The sequence below is a fragment of the Rattus norvegicus genome, chromosome 18 (genome assembly GCF_036323735.1).
Source record: "Rattus norvegicus strain BN/NHsdMcwi chromosome 18, GRCr8, whole genome shotgun sequence".
NCBI classification, from domain to species: Eukaryota; Metazoa; Chordata; class Mammalia; order Rodentia; family Muridae; genus Rattus; species Rattus norvegicus.
This window is the reverse complement of record NC_086036.1, coordinates 4,869,083-4,890,982: the sequence shown is the minus strand read 5'-3', so window position 1 is coordinate 4,890,982 and position 21,900 is coordinate 4,869,083. Positions and strand designations below refer to the sequence as shown.

At 44.3% G+C, this 21,900-nt stretch overlaps 1 long non-coding RNA gene across 1 annotated transcript; it reads right to left on the bottom strand.

Moving 5' to 3' along the window:
- Positions 1–965: 965 nt before the first annotated feature.
- On the bottom strand, positions 966–18,600 carry LOC120098231 (uncharacterized). The gene is made up of 3 exons (XR_005496353.2): positions 18,496–18,600; positions 4,486–4,654; positions 966–4,063 (listed from the first exon to the last, which is right to left on the bottom strand). It is a non-coding gene; the product is annotated as an uncharacterized LOC120098231 (long non-coding RNA).
- Between the last annotated feature and the right edge of the window lie 3,300 nt (positions 18,601–21,900).

Here is a 21,900-nt window from a genome sequence, read left to right as displayed (position 1 = left end):
AACAATGACTTTATGAAATTCATAGGCAAATGGATAGAACTGGAAAATATCATCCTGAGTGAGGTAACCCAATCACAGAAAAACACACATGGTATGCACTTATTGATAAGTGGATATTCGCCCAAATGCTCGAATTACCCTAGATGCACAGAATACATGAAACTCAAGAAGGATGACCAAAATGCGGATGATTCACTCCTTCTTTAAAAGGGGAACAAGAATACCCTTAGGAGGGGATAGGGAGGCAAAGTTTAGAACAGAGGCTGAAGGAACGCCCATTCAGAGCCTGCCCCACATGTGGCCCATACATATACAGCCACCCAATTAGACAAGATGGATGAAGCAAAGAAGTGCAGGCCGACAGGAGCCGGATGTAGATCTCTCCTGAGAGACACAGCCAGAATACAGCAAATACAGAGGCGAATGCCAGCAGCAAACGACTGAACTGAGAACGGGACCCCCGTTGAAGGAATCAGAGAAAGAACTGGAAGAGCTTGAAGGGGCTCGAGACCCCATATGTACAACAATGCCAAGTAACCAGAGCTTCCAGGGACTAAGCCACTACCTAAAGACTATACATGGACTGACCCTGGACTCTGACCTCATAGGTAGCAATGAATATCCTAGTAAGAGCACAAATGGAAGGGGAAGCCCTTGGTCCTGCCAAGACTGATTCCCCAGTGAATGTGATTGTTGGGGGGAGGGTGTCAATGGGGGGAGGATGGGGAGGGGAACACCTATAAAGAAGGGGAGGAGGAGGGGCTAGGGGGATGTTGGCCTGGAAACCGGGAAAGGTAATAACATTTGAAATGAAAATAAGAAATACTCAAGTTAATAAAGATGAAAAAAGAAGATGTAGCCTTGGCCTTTAGGACAAATCTGCATCTCATCACAAAGATGAAACACGGCATCGTTGGCTTTGTTATTCCCCCGAGAAGAAGACTCCCCTTTAGTTCAGCTCAAAATAGAGACCAGGAAGACACTGAATTTATTTTGGGCACAATGGAGCAAATGCCCACAAACCTATGATCTTGGTGTCCTTAGACAGCGAAGCTTCTTCTCCATCCAGGTGGCTCACATTTTACCTCATGAAATTTCTGAAGAGGCTTCGTTGTTCTGTTGTTTCTCACCTAAAAATAGGACGTCACGAAGAAAACAGATATTTCAGAATGGCTGAAAATTATTAGCATGTTAGACAGTGTAGGCCAAGATCACAAAATTATTTTGCAAAGGAACAGGCATGTGGAAAGAAAGCTTGAGTATATAAATAACGGGTCATGAAAGGAAATCGCTCTGGTATGCTATTGTAGGGCTTCAGTGAATTACACTATTAGCAGCCTAATAATATGATAACATCACAAACACTGGAAGTAAACAAATGGGTATAATTAACGTCAGTAAATACTAATATGTGTAAACACTAGTATTTATTCGTTTATTCTATACTATTATGAAGTTTTTATTTGTCAATTTATCACTGGTACTCTAAAATATTATAATCTATTTTCGATGTTGCCTTTTTCCTGGTCACAGAAACACTACCGTCAAAAGTCACCAAGCCAGCCAGTCTTAGTGGTACACATTTTAATCCCGGCACCTGTAAAACATGGGCATGCGATGCACACAGTTATCAGTAGCTCAGGGTCGTGGCACTGGGTAATACTTACGTAAAAAGCCTCCGTAAGTCTTCCACCTGATTGAAGGAAGAGTGGAAACAGTCTCCGGCTGGAGCTGGATATTCCTGCTCGAAATATCCAGATGGTATAAGCAATAGAATTGGTGGCAGACATTTGCTCTAGGTTACACTTCCAAGTCCCTTTGTGTTGTGGGGGGACGTTGGGGACAAGGAAGTGAGGAGTCAGTGCATTCTTTTCCTTGAACCTTGAAGATCACACAGTAAGGATGGCAGTCACCAAACCAGAAGTAGCCTTAATTCCTGAATTATGGCATTGAACCTTTCACTATTGCTCGCATCATGTTAAGACTGTGACAGAAGTCAAGCCTGCTTGCACACACCTGCAATCCCAGCATTGGGAGATGGAGCCAAGGAAATTAGGAATTCAAGACCAGCCTCAGTTACTTTGTAAGTTCAAGGACACCCTGGGCTATAGTGAGACTTTGTATTTAAAGAATAAATAATGATAACAACAACAACAACAAAAGAAAGTCACAAAGATGGGGATGGGAGAACAGTATGTCTTACTTTTGTTAATGTGTTATAATTGTATGATTGCCCAGTCGATTGTTTCGTACCAACCTTACCTAGTGCAAGGTCCTTACCCTGGATCCTAGACATGATTAGTTCAATAATTACTTGCCTAAAACTGTGGACAGAGACTAGGTGATCTTTAATGCAAGTCATGTATTATCAAGTGCTATTCTATGTGGGCCTCTTCTGAATGTGACCGTCTCTCACACACCTGTAATCCCAGCATTGGGGGTTGGAGCCAAGAAAATTAGGAATTCCTCATGGAGTCCCAGTCTGTTTCCAAAATGCATTCTGTGGAACAACATTGGCAAGCAACTAAGGCACAGAACAATCTAGAAGACTCTCAAAATAAACCTGTTATCTTCCCCCAAGCAAATATGGCATGTATAAAGTGTGGGGATGTGATGGGTAGTGTGTGTGTATGGAGTGGTATGTATGTGTGGTTTATGCGTGTGGTGTGATATGTATGTTTGTGTGGAGTGGTGTATGTTTCTGTGGTATGTAGAGGTGACATTTGGGATAAATGATGGTGAGTGTGGTGTATGGTGTATGTTTTATGTGCTGGGCATAATGTGTGGTGAATGTATTTCATGTGGTGTATGTGATATCATGTATGTGGTAGATTTGTTGTGGTGGATGTTTGTGCTGTAGTGTGAATTTTTGTGGTGCATGTTTTATGTATGATGTGTGTAGTGTGCGCTTCTGCGGTATATGTGTGATATGATTTCAGTTACTTTTCCTTTAGGACATAGATGCATACATTAGTTAAGGCATAATTTGAAATCAGCTGCTTTGGAAGTCTTAGAAGACTCTGAGAAGTACCTCTGTGAATTGAAACTCAGGACTTGACCATAAGTATTAGTGTACAGAACCCAGAAGGTATTACCTTCCTCCCTGCCTTCCAAGAAGAAATCTTAAAATCACTTTAATAGTCAAACTCAAAGACATACAGCTGGCCCACAGATGCTGCCCATACTCTCAATGAGGAACTTGAGCTTCACCAGTAAAATGCCACCTAACATCCCAAAAGACCCATCCTGCTAAGACAGAGTGAGCTTGCATTTAAACCATTGAACATGCTGTGTGGACTCAGTCAGTGCCTGGGCCGAAGAGCATCTAGGCAGATATCATGTAGTGTTTGAAAACCACGCTTAATACTTATTACTTAAATGAACAAAGGATGCATTGCTCTCCATCACACTAAACAATGGAGACTTCACACCCAGCAATTCTATCCGTGTGCTCGCTCTGTCTCCATTTGCAGCATTGAACAGATAAATAAATATTCTTCCGAGCAAGTTATCTGCCTGATGTCGCTTAGAGAAACGGGGACTCTAATGATCAGGTTGGTGTAGCACTGGGCCATTAGTGTCTTCCTCGGAGACCTGCTGTTGGAGGGAAGAATACTACACACTGCAATATGACTCGAGAAAGTACTAACATGCCTGAGATGACTGGAGTTGACAGCCTTTGGGGCTGCTGTGGGGGACATTGGAAGGAATCAGAGAACATTTCCAGGAGATTACAGACATCACAGGGGAAATTGTTTGCTTGCACAGTGCATACCGTGATGACTTTAGACACCTGCGAAAACCAGAATCACTGCACACACACACACACACACACACACACACACACACACACACACACACACACAGAGTGGAAGGCCTCAGAAAGCAGGGATACTGTCACAGTAGCAACAGACTCTCCTTTCTGTGGCTCTGCTCCTGAAGCTCCCCAACGCAGGCTCTCCTCTCACTGGCATCCCAGTTCCAAATGGTTCAGACTGGGTCACCGTATTTGTTGAGGAATCCCAGTCAACTGACTTTGTTCCAGTGCTTTAAAAAAAGCAATCTGCAAGACAAAGAAGATGGCAGGAGGGGTCAACTCCACTTCTATTCCCAGAAACTTTTTGTTTCCTATCCCTTGGTGCGTGGCACTAACCCCGGCAATAGGTCTGTTCACTACCCGAAGGCAGGTATTTATCAAGACAGAAGGGTAGTCTCAACTGCTGGCGACTTCCATAGTCACCCACCATATTTGCTTGCTCTCTGTTCCAAAAACAGTGACTTCTGGATGGCCTGGGTAGAAATAACAAGGCTACAAGAACCAGACTGTGACAGCCAGGAAGCTAATGTGTGTTACCGGGAATGCACCAAGGGGAAAAACTTTGAAACATTTTAAAAATGCAGGTGCACAAATTACTCATGCCAGGAGCGGCTGTGGCACTCTGTAATAAAATCTTATGTTTATTTTCCACTGTTGAATACACATACCTTAGTGTTCCCAGAGAGAGAAGCCGACGATGCTATCCAATGAACAGTTTGCAGATGGATTAAATACATGTACCAATGAAATAAAACGTGCAGATTTGGAGCTCTCTCTTCTACCTTTGCTCTGGGCCCACAACTCCCCAGCGAGGACAGGAGGAGTTTGTGCAAAGATCTGAAGTCAAGAAGGATTAGTTTCGAGTCAGACGGAAAAGGACACATATGAAAAACGCTCCTGCACGAGCTCGCAAGCAAATGCTCAGCTGTGGACACGTCTAGCTCTAGAGCCCAGGACACACGAGGGAGCCCAGGAGAAAGGCTTTCCAATCGGTTCACAGTGGGTGGGGCAAGGACCAGCAAAGCACTCTGGGATTTATCGGCTAAAGCATATGATGATTCTTGAGGAAGTTTTGACCGGCAGTGGTGATGGTGTAAAACTTGAAGTTGCTGCTTCCTTCTGAGAATGCATCCATTTATTGGAAGAATATTTCAAGTCAGCGCTATCCTTTCTGTGGTGTAGAGACACCAAAAAGCTTAAGACAAGGTACCAGTGTCCACACAGCTAAGTAGGCTAGGCGGTATACAGAAGAATTCTGTGAGGTATTACTGAGTGCCATTCAAAAACAGAAGAGACCCCTCTGGTTTACATGGTAGCAGGGAGTAGGAAAGGACGCCAGGCCAGTCTCTGGCCAGAAGTTAAATGCATGAGCCATGTTTAGGGAGTAATAAAGAACGGAGTTTGACAAAGGCCTCCATGATTACTGTATAGACTCCTGTTAGGGGTGGTGGTAAACGGGGGGATCCTGGAAGTGCACTGTGAATGTTCTATGACCTTCCCAGGAGAACAAGCCAAGGATTCCGGGACCTATTTATCTCATGTGTCATCCTTTGGATATTCAGTTTTGCCATTCTTTCCCGATTGACCCTCCCATAGTTTATAGAACTGGTAAAGAAAATTTCAGAAGACACAGAGCTCAACTGCCCAAGCATGCATGCGTATATACAACACACACACACACACACACACACACACACACACACACACACACAGAGAGAGAGAGAGAGAGAGAGAGAGAGAGGAAACAGTACACACAACAAACTACACATCCTGTCACGTACATGCACACATTACATGCACACATATAACCCCTAGGGGTCTACCTTTCTATCTAGGCTACCATTGTTGCTGCCCATGGCACTGGCCTCCTGGGAGACAGCAGGTTGTAATGCCCTGTTCAGGAGTAATATACTGGCTTGCCTGTTCTTAGGAAGAAAGGACAAGAGAACATAAAGTGCCCCTGCATGTCAGAGTCCTAGCAAAGATGCCTGCCTGCTCCAAACCTGGTGCTAGAATTTGCATCTGGCACGGATGGAAGCCAGATCTCCTACCCAACGCTTTCAATCTGTTCAGACTCTTTGACTCTCCTCTGAGGCAATGGAGGTGTACCAAACACCATCTTTCTAGGCATTATGTACAAGAGGTGCAGTGCAGGAAGCAGAGGGGTCAGCCTCACCATTACCTCACTTTATCTTACAAGGGCAAAGAGGAGAACAGGGTGCAGAGAAGACTCTCATGAGCAAATTCTGCCCTGCTCAGAGTCGCTCTCATGTTGGTGTGCTTTCCACAGCCTCCTGTCTCTAATCAAGCCATGAGAATGCACGGGTTGATCAGTGGAGGCGCATGGCCTGCTTGACAGCCAGATCAGCTGTGGCATGTTCATAGCTGAGCAAAGCTGGCACACAGGCATTGTAGCTGCTGTTCTTCAAGAGCTAGCTATTGATCCACCACCATCTTGTTACATTTGCTGGTCCCCTTTCCAGTCTAATCACTCTGGGTCACATTAGGTTCTCCTTTTCACACCCTCCCTACAAGGGGAGTGAGCTACCACCTGTCTATACCTTTTTAGTTTCTGTCTGCTGGAAAGCTTGCTCTGGGTCCTGCATGTCTTCACAGCTCTTTCTGTGGAAGTGAAAACATTGCTGAATTAAGGCAACTCCTAACAGGTCTCCAGCTTCCTCCAGATGGAACTCAGCCTCTGTGAAGATCAGGCACCTCTGACTTTGACAGTTTTCTGTGTCTAACAGGCAATAGCTTTGAGAGCATTTCTCTTAGAGGAAGAAGGAAGAGTCTGGGTTGAACACTGCCATGCAGAAGGAAGCCTTTTCAATCCTTCTGGAATGTCTAGTTGTGGAGCAAAGATCCCCATTGTTGTGAAGCTCCAAGCGAGTGAAAACACAGATGAAAGAAAATGGAATGACTGCTGACAGATGGGAACATGACTTAATCAGCAATGAAAATCAATGAGTTCAAGACCGCTGCCCCCAGCAAAAATCAATGGGAGAAGAGGATCGAGAGCCTGCAGCCCTTCTCCATGTATATCTGCCCAAGGCCACCCAGAACTCCTCTTGCCTCATGTGTCCTTTTACACTTGAAGCAAATTTAGGCACCAGTTAGCCATTTCTGGAAAAGTCTTCCTACTCTAAACAAATAAATGTAAGACCACTGTTGTAAAAAAAAAAAAAACACAACAACTTCAAAACTCAAAAGAGTAGCACAGTAGATATGTATTTACTATGTAATTATGTAGTGTGTGTGTGTGTGTGTGTGTGTGTGTGTGTGTGTGTGTAGTATATAGTTTCTACCTTAATAAGCACAGCTATTTCTCTGCTCCAGCTTTTTTGAGTGTTCTCAAAGCCATAAGTTAGGAACGGAGACTTCACTCTTCCTGAACTGATTTCAGTTTTAAGCCGTGGGCCTTACCAATGACCACAAGCAGCAGAGGACATGGGAAGGTAGCTCAGGTGTCCTGTCATCCTGCCATGGAGTGATACGCCTTACTTCTGGCCACATTTCGTTTCTCTGCACTCACCTGGCCCCATGCAGGTATTAGGAGTGAGGGGACGATTTTTCCAGCTAGGTAGCATCTTCTAAGTCTGAGCATTCAGTCTTTCCACATGGTCTACTTCAAACTCATGAGAAGAAAAGGATGTCTTGATTCACCAATGAGAAATGCCTCTACATTCCCGCCTACTCTGGCCTTTTCCTTTCTTAATGGAAATACCTGCTCATCATGGCTGTTTGCTTGGCTCAGTGAAGCCAGCCCTCCCTTCTCTTCTCTCTTGCCAGATTTTACCAAACTTCCTAGGCCTCTTTTCCTTTTTGTATATTGTTGATTGGTCTCAAGAACGTTTCCCACTTCTGCGCATGTTTTACTGGTCCCTATCCTTACAGATATAATTAGCTATGCAGAACCATATTTGTGGGCAGCAGCAAGCTCTCATTTGACAAGATTCCATATAAATATTAAATGTAATATATTATTTTTTTAAATTGTATTTCAAGACAGGGTCTTGGTTCATAGCTCAGACAAGTCTTGAACTCATGATCACCCTGCTTCAGCCTCCTAAGCTTTGTGGAGAAGGCCTGAAATGGATCTCTGAAGGTGAGGTAGAATTTCTTTATGAATACAGTGATATGTAAAGAAGAATTCAGTTTGTAAGAATAACATTTGTAAAGAACAAGGTATATAAATTAGTAATGAATGATGATGATGACGACAAAGATGATGGTGACAATGACTATGAGATAATAACTCAAAGAAGTAGGAGTGTAAAGAGTATAGCTGGTTCTAAGTGGAAAGGAGACAAGCATTGATAAGTGAGTACAGGTACAATGACAGAGTTGCTGTGTCTTAGGATCTAGGAAGTCTTGATAAAGGGGCAGGGAGACCAAGCTACTCTTGAATACCATTAGTACTTCTCTAGATTGTGTTTAGTGGCCTGGCTATTCCCTCTGCCCAAACTTTAGTCTTGCTCATTTCAAAAGTCCCTTCCAGTGTTGTGTCTTTGCAAATGCTTATGTGCCTCCTCGTGCATACGCCCTGTCAACTCCTCCTTAGACCCTATCGCTCACTGATATCAGTCAAGGTGCCAGGTGGCATCCCAGTAGCTCTGCATTCAACTGCTAGTCCATCCAAAACCAACATCAGCCATGTTATCTCTACTCCTCTCTGGCACGTTCCTCTGAAGAACTTTCTTCTGCCGATTATATGTCCTTTTCTCAGCTGGAGCAAGAGGAGTAATCGTCCACAAATTATGCTCTCTGCCACACTTGCAGTGCGCTATCCACACAGAAGATTTCAGACACATACTTAGTGGTTAATTCGAAGGGAACATTAATAATGTCATCTTGGGTCCAGTGACATTGTAATTATCTTTTGTGCGTAGGGGAAGAAAGCTCAAAACCAGTACAAATCATGAACATCCGCTTTAACTGGCAAAATTCATGCAAAAACAAACAAGCCAACCAACCAACAAACAAACACAAAATGCCATGCCTGGTACCTTGTCCTGAATAAAAGGTAGTAGACCTTATACTGAGGAAACAGACAGAGGAAGCCCTGCAGCTCCTTCGCCAGCCACTGGCTCTGGGCCAATGAAAGGCCCCATCTCAACAAATAAGAAGCATAGTGCCTAAAGATTAACATCTGGGGGTGACTTTCAGCTTGTACACACACACACACACACACACACACACACACACACACACACACCTTTATTATTTGTTAGAATGCAGATATCAGGGGTCAGGTCAGAGTCTGCATGCGGATTAGCTGCCTGGTTAGAAGATCTGCATATCTGTTGAGTGTTTTCCAGAATTAGTGGTCTAATCAGGAATTAGCACTTTCTGAAAAGAGCCAAATACGAAAATAATGTAGACTTCTTTAGTCAAATAAAGTCCAAGAGGCACTCTTCTTGCTTATCTGAATCTTTAAAATGATCTTATGTATTTACTCTTATTAATATTTTTTATTCTTGAGAATCTTATACATATATACAATGAAATATGATTGACTCCACTCACCATCACCCCCACAACTACCCCAACCCCCCGAGTACTTCCCCCTCTTCGTTTCATATAATCCCCTCTGTTTTATGACACATTAAGTCCAATTAATTAGAGGAACATTTGAAAAATATATAATTTCTTCTTAGTTGTACCATATTTTAAAAAAAGATGGGCCATAGGCTAGATTTGGATCACTGACATTAAAAGGATGGGCTACTCATTCTCTTTCAGGGAATTCAGATACATGAAGTCCATTGCTTTACGGATGGCTTAGAGAGAAATGTTCCTTCTAAGAGTTCTCAGGGAGCTGGCCTACTTGCTCTATAGGGCTCTGAATTCTGTCTACATGGGGTGTGCCTAAGCTCACCAGAAAATGCCCGCTCATCTGGGTACTGCCATGAGACAGCTGAGTCTGTCTGGGAAATTCTGTGACACCTCTCCTTGGTTCGCATTCACAGTCCTCAAACAAGAACTCACAATAATGCTGTAGTCACATAAAGGAAACAATGAAGCAAAATGGAGGTTGTTGTTCCCTAGTCTCCTGCCTGCTCTCAGCCTGCTCCGTTAGAAGATTGCTTTTTGCCAAGGTTTGAATGTCACCTCTAAATGACTCAGACTACCTGTCCAGCACCTCTCCATCAATCCTTGCTTGAGGCCATCCATCCTCTTGCCTGTGGGGCATGGGGAGAAGCCGACCCCACCCTTCTGCACTCCTAGGAAGAGCTTGACAGTGGTTAAGAGGTCAAGCTTCCCGCTCCGCTCCTCAGTGAAGTGTGAATTTGCACAAGATGATTCAATATATTTTCCTGTGTGTTCTTCGGTGTATTCACGCTGCCCGGTGATTTTTTGACATTTCGGTCTGCTGCTCTAAGCGGCCTGTGTTAGGGACCTGACCCTGACCTTGACTGTGGCTTTTAAGTGAGAAAAGCCAGAATAAACACACATAAATAATCCTTTGCAGGGCATGTCTGTACCCAGGCAGCCCTCAGTTATGTGTTGTGTTCTGACCTTCCAAGGTTCTGATGAAAAGGGTAGGGGGCTGTCCTCCCAAGGCTATTAGCAGGGAGGTCCAGCCTGTCAGGGATGGAGGCCAGAAAGTGTGGACAGCATAGCATGACCCCTTCGGTCTCATCGGGGCTCGGATTTCTGTGATTTCAAAATGACTATACTTTGTGCTTGGGGCTCACGCACTTAGTTAAAACCACAACAATGTGTGCTTCCACAAAGAGAGATGACAAATGGGCCTCAGCAGTCTTCCTATCTCAACCAGACCTCATTTTTCCAAGTCACCACCTTACTCTCATCTGTAAGGTGCTAAATAGCCTGAGACCCAGTTATCTTTGTGACAATCTCTCCCCGGGTGCCCCATCATGGTAATTATGCTCAGCGGGAATGCTCTAGCTGCCCATCTCTGCAGTTAAACTCATTAAGATGAGAGGCTGAGAAATCTCCATAGAGGGTCCCCACCTTGGAATTGATGGGCACGTTCCCCTTCCTTGGCTACCAGGTTTAGGGGTTGGAGGACTTTGGGGCCCGATTGCCACAGAGCTTGCTTTAACCTGGATTCGCTGCTCTGATTGGTGCTTTGAGAAAGATGCTTGCTGTGAGGTCAGGAGAAAGGCTGAGCAGAAGACAGGCAACGGGCAAGTTCTGTCTTATGAAATAACAAATCCAGCTAGCTTGCCCACTTTGAATTTTGATCATGAAGCACATGTTGATTTTTAATAAAGGAGCTTTTCCTCTCTGATGCTTTAGAGGATAGGAGGGAGGGTTTCAAGAACCAGTAAGAAGTGGAGATTAGGCTGAAGGTGAGAGAGCATGTGGAGTGTGGGGGTGGGGGTGGTCCTGCACCAGAGAAAGCAAGGAGAGTCATAGGCAGTTACAGAAGAGACAGGAGGCTACAGTCTGTAGTAAGGGCTTGGAAGGAAAGGGAAGCAGAAAGAAGTGCAGACAAGGCCCAGGGACAGTAGGTTTGGGATAAGGGAGAGTATAACTGATAAGCGAAAACCAAGGGATGGTTCTAGCAGGTTGGTCTTAAGCTTATACAGCTTTCTGAGACTATAATAAAATACCCAAGGCAATAAATCTTAATAAGAGAAAAAAGTTGTTTTGGCTTATCAGATTTTAAAGCTTCAGACTATACCTGTTTTGGTTCATTGCTTTGTTGGTAGAACAAGTTGGGCACTTCATAGTGAGCAGGAAACAAAGAAAGAGAAAGAAGGAACTGGAGTGCCACTATCTCCTTTTAAGGGTTGCCTTTAATAGCTAGAGATATCTAACTAGCCCCCAAGGTACTCTACCTCCAATTAGTACTAAGAATAGAGTAAGCCTTTAATACCAGGGATTCCTGGGGCATTTCAGACCCAAAGTGTAGCAGTTCAGTTGAAAGAAAAGCAGATCCTAGAATACTTAGCTACAAAGAGAAACATAGGCAATCAATCAATCAATCAATCGATTGATGCATTCACGAAAGACATGGAGAGAAGAGTGGACCTTGAAGGAGATCTAAGAGCTCCAGCCAAGCAAGCACTTCCACAGTTTGGTGACAGGTTGGGTGAGATTGCAAGGAGACAACTTTTCTGTTCCTTTTGTCTAATGGAATACCATCTCAAAGATGTGTTGTGCTAAAAGGGAGAACGGGGTCTATATCTGTGTGAGCATAACAGGTAGCTTTTCTAGTCAAAGGGACAGCAGAGTCTGTATCCCACTGTCACACCTGCACACTCTCTTAGTCATTCTTCCCATCACCGTGATAAAATACCCCAACAAGAATAAGCTGAAGGACTCACATTTGAATTGAGTCCATCCCAGGGAAGACATGGTCACAGCACCAGAAGATGGCTGCTCTTTGCATCCAGAGACAGGAAGCAGAGAGCAATGAAAGCTGTTCTCAGCCCATTTTCTAATATTGTGTGTTCCAGCATCTCAGCCTAGGGAATAGTTCTGCCCACACTTATGGTGGGTTTTCCCACATCAGTTAATCTAATCTAGACAACCCCTAACAGACATACATGGAAATTTGTCTCCAAGGTATAGGTCCTGTGGATTTAATAGTCAGTATAAACCATCACAGACACTAACACAATTCCTGTAATGGTCAGGGGGGCAACCCTGTACCCAAATATCTGTCTGAGATGACACCTCTAAGAATGCTTCAGCATTAATTTTTAGGAACATAATGAAAATGTTGATTCCTTGAAAGCTATATGCAGCAGAGTACAGTTGCGTGTATGGGGTTGTAGATGTGTCATTACTGGGGCTCTCTTCTCAGGGTCCATTCCTCCTCTTTTAGAAAGTGGCTAACAGAACAAAATGAGAAACCTAAGAATGGAGGGTGGGTTGGCTAAGTGCTTATTTGCTTTGTGGCTCTTGAACATGGCTTGGTCCACTTTACCCCACCAAAGCTGCTCTGTTACTGCTAAAAGCTCTGGATTCTGGCTTTGGAGTTTAGGGTGAAGATTGGGGTGAAGGGAATCTTAGCTTCTTTTCCTTCCTCTTCTGGCTTTACAGACAGTTGGGCCAGGGATTTTATGGTCTAGATCTTTGAATGCAGGTCTCTTTTGTGTGACTCCTGTGACCATCAGATGGTGTCCCTCCGGAAACACCATCTTTCAAGTCCTAGATACTGTCTCTGGCTTACCTTTCTTTCTTTTTTCTCAGGTGTGTGTCTGCTGGTATGTGGGAGCACCTACGTGTGCATCTTTGTGCTTGTAGAGGCCAGAGGTTGACACTGGTGGCTTCTTTGATGCCCTTCCACCACGTATATTGAGGCAGGGTCTCTCATTTGAACTCAGAGCTCCCCGATTTAGCCACTCAACTTGTCAAATTGCTCCAGCATTCCATCTCTGGTTTCTAGAGTGGAGATTACAGGAGAACTGCAGTGGCTCTCAAGCATTTATGTGGGTTCTAAGGATCTGAACTATAGACTTCATGGTTGCACAGCTAATAATTTACACATTGAGCCACCTTGCTCGCCCTGACTGCATTCTTGCTACTCATTGGTAGCATATGTCTTTTAATTCTTCCTATGCCTCTATAATCAACCAGTACTTCATGTCAAATTCTCTCTCTTGACCTGAAGTAAGCCCTCTTTTCCTGATTGGATTCTGGCTAATAAGAGCACCTATTGCTGTTTGTAGAAATTCATTAGGCAGTAAAAAATATAGGAACCACACTAATTCATACTAATTCATTTCCATGAGCATTTATTCATTTGTTCTATAAAGTCCTCTTATAATACTTGCTACTGTCCAGTTATTAGTAGAGGATGTTTTCCCTCTGTGCATGTTTGCACATTGGTCATAGAGAAGCTTCTGCTATTGGAAGAAGAATGTATAGCAAGACCCAAAGCCCAAGTTGCAGTTCTTACTGGGCAGAAGCATGAGGTCCTATGAATCACTGTAAACATCACATGGCTATTCTGAAGATGCTAATGGTGACCATGGGAGAATCCAAGTAGAGCCCGGAAGATAATCAGTTAGTTTGTTGACCAAAAGAAACTAAGGAAATTTACCTGTGAGAAAACTATAAAGAAGGGATCGAACAAGGAATCTGTATTAGAAGCTCAGGGACATTGAAATACTAGAAGAAGCCACCTCAAGGAGCAGATATGTGCCACAAAAAGGCAACAACTAAGAGTCATATCATCTTGGCATCTTGAAACACAAACTTATGCAGTCTAGGTTTGATTCACAAATGCTCCACAGGTCCATGGGCCACTATCCTGGTTCTCAGCCAGTGATATTGGAAGGCAGAGAACTATTGAGATGTGGGGTCTAGTCAGAGGAAGGTAGCATAATAAAGAGCATCTGGAGACCCTACCCCCACCCCTGCACCCTCTTTACTTTCTGGCTATCGTGAGGTTAGTAGCATTGTCCACCATGGTAAGTGGTGTGACCCTAAGCTATGGAGTCACGTGACCTGGTTTGAACCCTCTGGAGCCAAGAACACAAATATGCTTTTCCTTACTTAAAATTGATTGTTAGATGCCTTTTCACAAAGATAGAGAGAGAGAGAGAGAGAGAGAGAGAGAGAGAGAGAGAGAGGAAGGAAAGAAGGAAGGAAGGAAGGAAGGAAGGAAGGAAGGAAGGAAGGAGAAAAGAAAGGAAGGAAGAAAAGGAAAAGAAAAAGAGAGAAAGACTGACTTGATTTCTCTGTCTCTATGTGTCTCTGTCTCTCTATGTCTCCCTGTGTTTATATATCTCTGTCTCTCTGTTTCTGTATGTCTGTCTCTCTCTGTTCTTCTGTTTCTGTATGTCTGTCTGTGTGTCTCTGTCTGTCTCTCTGTCTCTTTCTCTCTCTCTCTCTCTCTCTCTCTCTCTCTGTGTGTGTGTGTGTGTGTGTGTGTGTGTGTGTGTGTGTGTGTGTGTGTGTGAGACAGAATGGGAAGTGATGAGCAAGAGGATCACATTCAATAATTCAACTCAATAAACACATAGAAACACCTCTCCAAGCTAGAGACTGTGCATCTGGCTTGGGGAATAGGAAAAAATAAATGAAACTGTTTCTGTCCTCGTGAAGTAAATGAAAACTGGGTTGAGAGGACTGAAAAGACTCCAGTGAAGTAATACAGATGGTGGGTAACACTGTCGAAGCTGAGGCGTGAAGAGAGCCGAATGGAGGTGGGAGATGCAGACGGATCTGGATATAATGAAGGCCTCTGAGAACCTCAGAAAGGAAATGGGAGAATCCTTGTAGCAAGATGGGCTGGGTCAGGTAGCAAGCTTCTTATCACGGCTCAGATGTGTTCTGCACTTTCGAAGAAAGTCAGTTGCTGCAGTTTGCCCAAGGACATCCTGAATAGCATCTTGCTGTAATTCTAAATGGAATGAAAAGGAGGGATGGGGAAAAGGCAAGAGGGAGAGAAGAAAGGGAGAGGAGGAAGAGGAGAGAAAGGGGGAAGAAGGGGGGAAGGGAAGGGGAGAAGGAGGGGGAACAAGCCTACTTGGTGTTTAAAAACTCAAGTTCATTCCCCTAGGGGGAGAAAGGCAAGAATATCCTCATGTCCAGTAGCTATTCTGTGTTCTTGGGCACGAACCTTGTATTGACATTGCTGGTAATTAGAATTAGCTCAACATGGAAATGGTGTGTATCTATCAAGGACTGAGCCGAATAGAATTTACTCTTTAGTACATAGGCACGGTAGGTCACCATCTCCATAAAACCCTGGTTTGCTTTGTGTGTAGATTTTAGAGATTTAATTCTTAATTGTGAGTTTCTTTACTTTGTAAGTCCTTCTTCGCGAGTGAGGACCACTTACACGTCATCTTCACTGACTTATTTTTGTCGCATATTTCCATGCTAAAGAGTTTCTTGTCAAAGATGCAATTTAAGTAAATAGTGTAATCATGTGTTTATAAGCCTTAATTACAGACCTATAACAGCACAATTATGACATCTAGTTTTATTATAAAATATCTGCTTAAATTTCCAGGAGAAAAGGAATTTTCCTCTCGAGTCTTACTGTCTTGGGTGTTTTGGGATTTATTTGATAAATTGCTAAAAAGAAATCTATCTGCTTTTTGAGACTCGATAAACGGGAATTTTGAGGAGCACACAACTGCATAAATGTTCCACTTCCTATTCATTTTAATTATGTAACTAAAATAAAAGGCAGATTATTTCTTGGATTTAAAGGTACTCCTATTCAAAGCCACAATTCGGACCACCAAAGTACAGCCAGCTATGGTGAATTTTCCTGTTGTACTCGTTAACTGTCACGGTGGAAGTGAGTGGAGGAGGTATATACTAATGTCCCAGCACAGGGAGGCTGAGAAAGATCCTAAGTTCAAGGCTGGCCTGAACTGTGTGATGAGACCTTGTCTCATAATGAGTAGTTATATCCCTCATCCCCTTTTGGAATTCAGCTTTCTTCTACATAAACCTAGCTTATCAAACAATTAAATACGATCCACCGAAAAATCCAGGCCCTGTTTTAGGAGGTACATTATCTCCTGGGTTGGCCCAAGCTCCTTATGTAGCTGAAAATGACCTTGAATTTCTGATCCTCTTGCCTTCACCCTCTGAGTGCTGGGGATTATAGGCAAGTGTCACCACACCCCATTTTAAGGAGCGCTATGGACTGAACTCAGTGCTTAGTGCATGCGAGGAAGGCACTTTATCCACTGAGACATGTCCCCAGCCCCAAGATGTCTAAGAGAGGCACAGTTTTGATCCACTCCCAGGTCCACCTGAATGGCCAGCGACTCGCTGGTTGGCTGATTAGTGATTCTCAAAGAGCTGCTGTGTTTACCTCTCATTATGGAATTGGTATTTAACATTCTCGGCACAAGAACACCAAGTGATGTCCCATTGCTCTTCTGTCAGGCTCGCACCGCCCTGGCAAAGGCCTCTGTCGAAGCTTATTGACTCTGAAGGGAATTTGCTTGTGTGGGGGTTTCAAGGAATAGAGATGAAGGCTGTCCCCAGCATGCGTGTGTCCATGACCACAGGTGACAGTGTTTTGAATGTCCTGTTCCATTTCAAGCTGTCAGTGGCTCTCAGTGAAATGAACTTGGTTCCTGCAGATGCCCAAGCCCACACCTTTGAGACGGTCCAATACAATCATTGTTTCTCATGATGCAGCTACATAGTTAGCAAGGAAAGGTTTGCTTCCTTAAAACCATGGCTGCATCATGTCAAATAGAATTTGTGAGCTCTCAACTAGCTGAATGCCATAATTGATCATGATTCCCCAACAAAGGGGGGGGGGAGCAACAATTAAAGAAGCCACGAGAGAATTTACTAAAGCTAGAAAGGGATGGGGTTCCCAAAAGCCCTTTCAACAAGGTAACTGGAAAGAGACAGGGAGAGAAACCAAAATGGTTCTTCCAGTGCAGGAAGAGGGGAGAGTGAGAGGGGGAGAGAGGGAAGGAGAGAGAAAGATTAATCAAGAAGATTCTGCTAGATGCCCAGTCAACATTCTCCACCAATAACAGCATATTAATTGCAGCTGTGTTTCAATGAGTGACTTTCTTTAGTACGTAGTTATCCATTTATCTGTTAATTCGTAATTAAGTGCGCCCAATGATAAGGACTCTGTTACCTAGCTTGCTTGCTCTGCTCTTCAAGAGTTCAATTCAGATGGCTAACACTGAGCTCCCTCAGAAAACAACAGCATGGGGGTGGTGAGGGAGAGGAAAGATGGGAGAAGGGAAGAGAGAGAGAGAGAGAGAGAGAGAGAGAGAGAGAGAGAGAGAGAGAGAGAGACTGAGAATTGGATTGTCTTACAGTGGTAGATTGGGGTGTAATATCAATAACTTTAATGGAAGTAGAGCCGGTGCCCTGATAGGAGCCCTGCTGCTCCTCAAATAAATGGCTTGGCTCCACCTCAGCGTTTATCTGCCAGGGCTCCGGCTTTATCAGGGCACCAACTCAGATTCCATTAATGTTATCTCTTAATTAGCTATGTGATTAACCTGTGTTACTCCTGTGCGATAATGAGTGGGAGACAGAACCAGGCAAGTTCAGCTGCCTTATTACTCCCTCTTCTGAAGCCAAATCATCCTGGAGAACATTCCAGGAAAGGGAAGAAAGGAAAAAAAAAAAAAAAAAAACCTCAGTCTGATTTGTTCTTCACTTGGATGCAAAGACAAATTCTCCCCTCTCTGGAAGAAGCTATGGGGACTTCAGCTAACAGAATGCTTAAGACTTTCTTCTAGTGCCGTTTTTTTTTTTTTTTTTTTTTTTACAAATTAACTCCTTTCATCTTCACAGTGGGGAGAGAAGGTAGGTCTCATTATCCCCACTTCAAAGAGATGGACATTGAGAAGCAAGAGAGGTCAAATCTCTTCCCCAAGGTCACACAGATGGGAGATGGCAGAGACAGGATCCAAAGACAGGGAGACTTGGCACCCGGCCATCTGTCTCCCTAGGATCTTGAGCACGAGACAAGTAAGAAATCATCGGAGAACAACCAGCTCGACCCCTGCGCCCGCCTTGGGGCGTTTGGAGCCCCCCTCTCCCCGCCCCCGAAAGCCTACTCCTTCCAGTAGGGCACCTTGGTGTCAGGGACTCATGGTTGTGCTGGGCTGCTTTTGTCTGAAAACCTCACTCTGCTTACAATTTTCTGCCTGTTAGAAATGCTCTCTGGGGTAGTCTTAGGGGAGCCAGGGCTAAAGCTGGTGGACTTGGATGGCTCTGAGTGAAATGCAAAGATGGAAAAATACCTTGGCTTGCGGGCCACTCACATTTCTTTCCAGTGTTCTTTTGTCGCTTCCCCTCCCCAGCCTACTTCTTGGCCCCAAGGGAGGAGCAGGGCCCTCCTTTTCTGCCGAAATTACCCAAATCATCAGCAATGTACTATGTGGACACAAACAAAATTGAAGAGACTATGACCTCACCCAGGCTGTCACCATGAAGAGCGACAAGAGAGGCTCTAAGGCAGCCCTCCTTCTAGGCTCCTTGCTGCCTCCTCCCTGCCTTCTCTGCACCCAGCCAACTGGGCCCAAGCTGGGTGGGGGAAATGCAAACAAACTTTTCTAATAGAAACCTTACCCCGATGGACAGAGAGGTCTCCCCAGAAAGTCCCCCAAAACTGAGTTATTACCCTGTTTCCTACCCTGCCCGAGCAGTCTCTCCGCCCTTTGTTCCTCCTCCAACTCCCACGCCCTGTCACTCCAAGGACTTTGCGGCCCACCCTGTGGAGTATTTCCAAGCAGTGATTTCAAACGGAGTTTAGTAGTCGACTCCCCCGCCCTGCCCCCTTTTTAGATCTCTCACCTTTTTCCTCTTCCTAGGATCTGTGACACTGAACAAGCAGCCTGAGACATATCCTGACAGCTAGGGTCTCCTTCATTTTCTATTTCCCTGTTACAACAGGGTGTAATGCTGTGACTCATTCAGGGTATTATAAAGAGTAGCTGAAAGGACAGGATGCGCGCGCGTGCGCGCGCACGCACACACACACACACACACACACACAAACACGCACGCACACATACACGCACACAGCGTGATGCTACCCTGATGTTCCAAATCTTGGATTGAAAAGTCCTAGTGAGAATGAGTGATTCCTTAATGGATGGGTTTGCTTCACAGTACACCGTACACAGGTGCACATCGTCTCTTCCTGTTAAAAATAAAAGTTAGAAATAATCACCATTAGGGACCATATTTAGTGAACTGCACTATAGGAGAAAGAGGATCTTTTGTTTCTGGGGTTTTCTGTTTGAGGAAACACCCAGTAGTTTCTGCCAGGAATGGATCCAAACCTTGACATCCGTCTAGTGCCTCCCTCTTTCCCATTTTCCCAGGCTGGAAAACAAGAGACCCACTTCTGTTTTTCAGTCTGTGGTCTACAGCTCTTTTGACAAATCTAGAGAATGGCTGCTGTGATAGGAATCAAAGGAGGAAGACTAGGAAGATAGGAGGAGGAAGCCCTCTGCACCAAGTAACGAAAATAGCAGACACAGAAGCAGTTCAGGCCCCGTTTTTATTCCATTTCAGCAAGGGCTTGGAACAGAGATGAAAATGGACATAGTTGGCCACATGTAGCTAATGGAGAGTTTGGAATACGAGAAAAATGGTGCCTGCCTGATATTACATAGGGGATTAAAAACCGACAAATTGTATGTGTGTGTGTGTGTGTGTGTGTGTGTGTGTGTGTGTTCAAAGAATCAAAGAACAATTTGCTTTATTTTCAAAATAATGTGTGCCTAGGTGAAGCATTTTCTCCTCTCTCTGAGGGCTCCAGTTTGTTTTAAAGGCAGCATTAGTGACTAATGGTGAGTCACCCAGTTTTGTGGCTGGGTACTTTCTATTTATTCAAGAGGTTAAAATTTAACTTTGAGCAATGCCCACAGCAGGGAAGAACAATTAGTAAATTCATTAATTGTACTTTTGTGTACACTTTTATTCTCAAGGCTAATTATTTGTTTAAATTATTTTTTGCTTCTATCGAAAGTGTTACCACATGAAAATATTTCAGCTTAGGTTTCTGGTCTGAAATACATGGCTCAGGTAGTTGGGCCATTCTTATCAAATGTAATCAGCTCCCTTTGCTAATGACAAGACTTGAAGCAGAGCCTTTTATTTAAGCAAATGAGCAATTAGTTTGTGGGGATGTTAAGTGTACAGAGAATAGTGATTCATGGTGCTATTTTTCCTTTTCCCATTGCGGACCACGGATAGGTTCTATATCTGACTTTGAAATATGATCAAATTCTGGTGTGCCATAATTGGAGTGGTGTGGTTTTATTCAGGGCAATCCCAGTACTTCAGTGCACAGAATAAAAGTGAGGGCTTCGCAATGCATGGCGAGGGACGGAAACCTGTCTTCTCTCTTAATTCCCCTAGCGTCTGGTCTGTAGCTAGAAAATGAACCAGCTGCCGCTGGAGCGGATTCCTCTCCGTGCACAACTCCAGGTGTTGGACTTGAAGAGATGGATGACTTGGTGCAGGCACAGCCAGTCTCTTCCAGCAGGCACAGGGGAGGGGCAGTCAGGGAGCTACGTGGTCCAGAGTGCCAGGAAAAGAATGGTAAGGACCTGTTAAGTACCTTCTGGGTCCTACGCTAGGCATTAGATAAACAGATAACTTCACCACAGATTTCCTAGGATGGGGAGGGGTATTATTAGTACCAGATATCAAGAGAAATAGAGACTCAGAATGCATAATAGGACCCATAAATATATAAATGCAATGTATAAAAGCCTTTCCATGGCACCATGCTGATGTCCTGACACTTGGTATAGAACTTTGCTGTACTAGATGCTTCATTCACATTCGTTCATTGACTCAGTTACTCATTTGTTCAATATGGAGGGTATGTTTATCATAGTCCTAGAAACAAACATAAAATGAACATGCTTGCTTTTTAAAACTTTAGTGATAAACAAATGAATTTGTCCCGTTTTGTGGTAAATATTGGCTGAGTAGATGACGTTTGGAAGCACGCAGCAGACCAGGCCTGTAACTGTGGCTCCATCACTATCTCACAGCCCTGTGTGCCCTTTTTCGGCCACAGTTTCTCCTCCGACAGGGGCAGGGAGCAAAACTCCCGAAGCCAAACACCAAGCCACCAAGGAGGACAAGCAGGAAGTCCACAGCTCCATCTCAACTGTCCTAGTGACATCACAGGGCATTTCATTGCACATGAGAATGGCAAATCCAGCACCGATTACTTCTCTCCATGTGCACACAGGACTGCAGCAGGAGATAATCCGTGAGTCCTGAACGAGCGGGCTCTGCAGTGCTCTGCTATTACTCAGGAAGGCAGACCTACCCTCAACCATGGGGACTAAGAAAGAGATGCTGCCTTTCTCAAAGAACAAAGCTGAAAATACAGAGAGGGCAGAGCTGATCTATCTATAACTGCACACAGGCTTGCCTTTTAAATGTTCGTGTTCTGAGTCTGGTCACAGCTTCAAATCTGTTCCTATCATCACAAGAGTTACAGATGGGAAGGACCTATGAGGTCATCTCTCCAAGCACTGCCTGCAGAGGCCTCATCTCCACACAAAGCTTCTGGAACACTTCTGCAGCTAGTAGAAATGTCCCAGAGGACCGTGCTTCCACCCCGTCCCTCAGGAGCTAATTCCAAAATCCACACGCAGTACATTTCAGACTGAGGA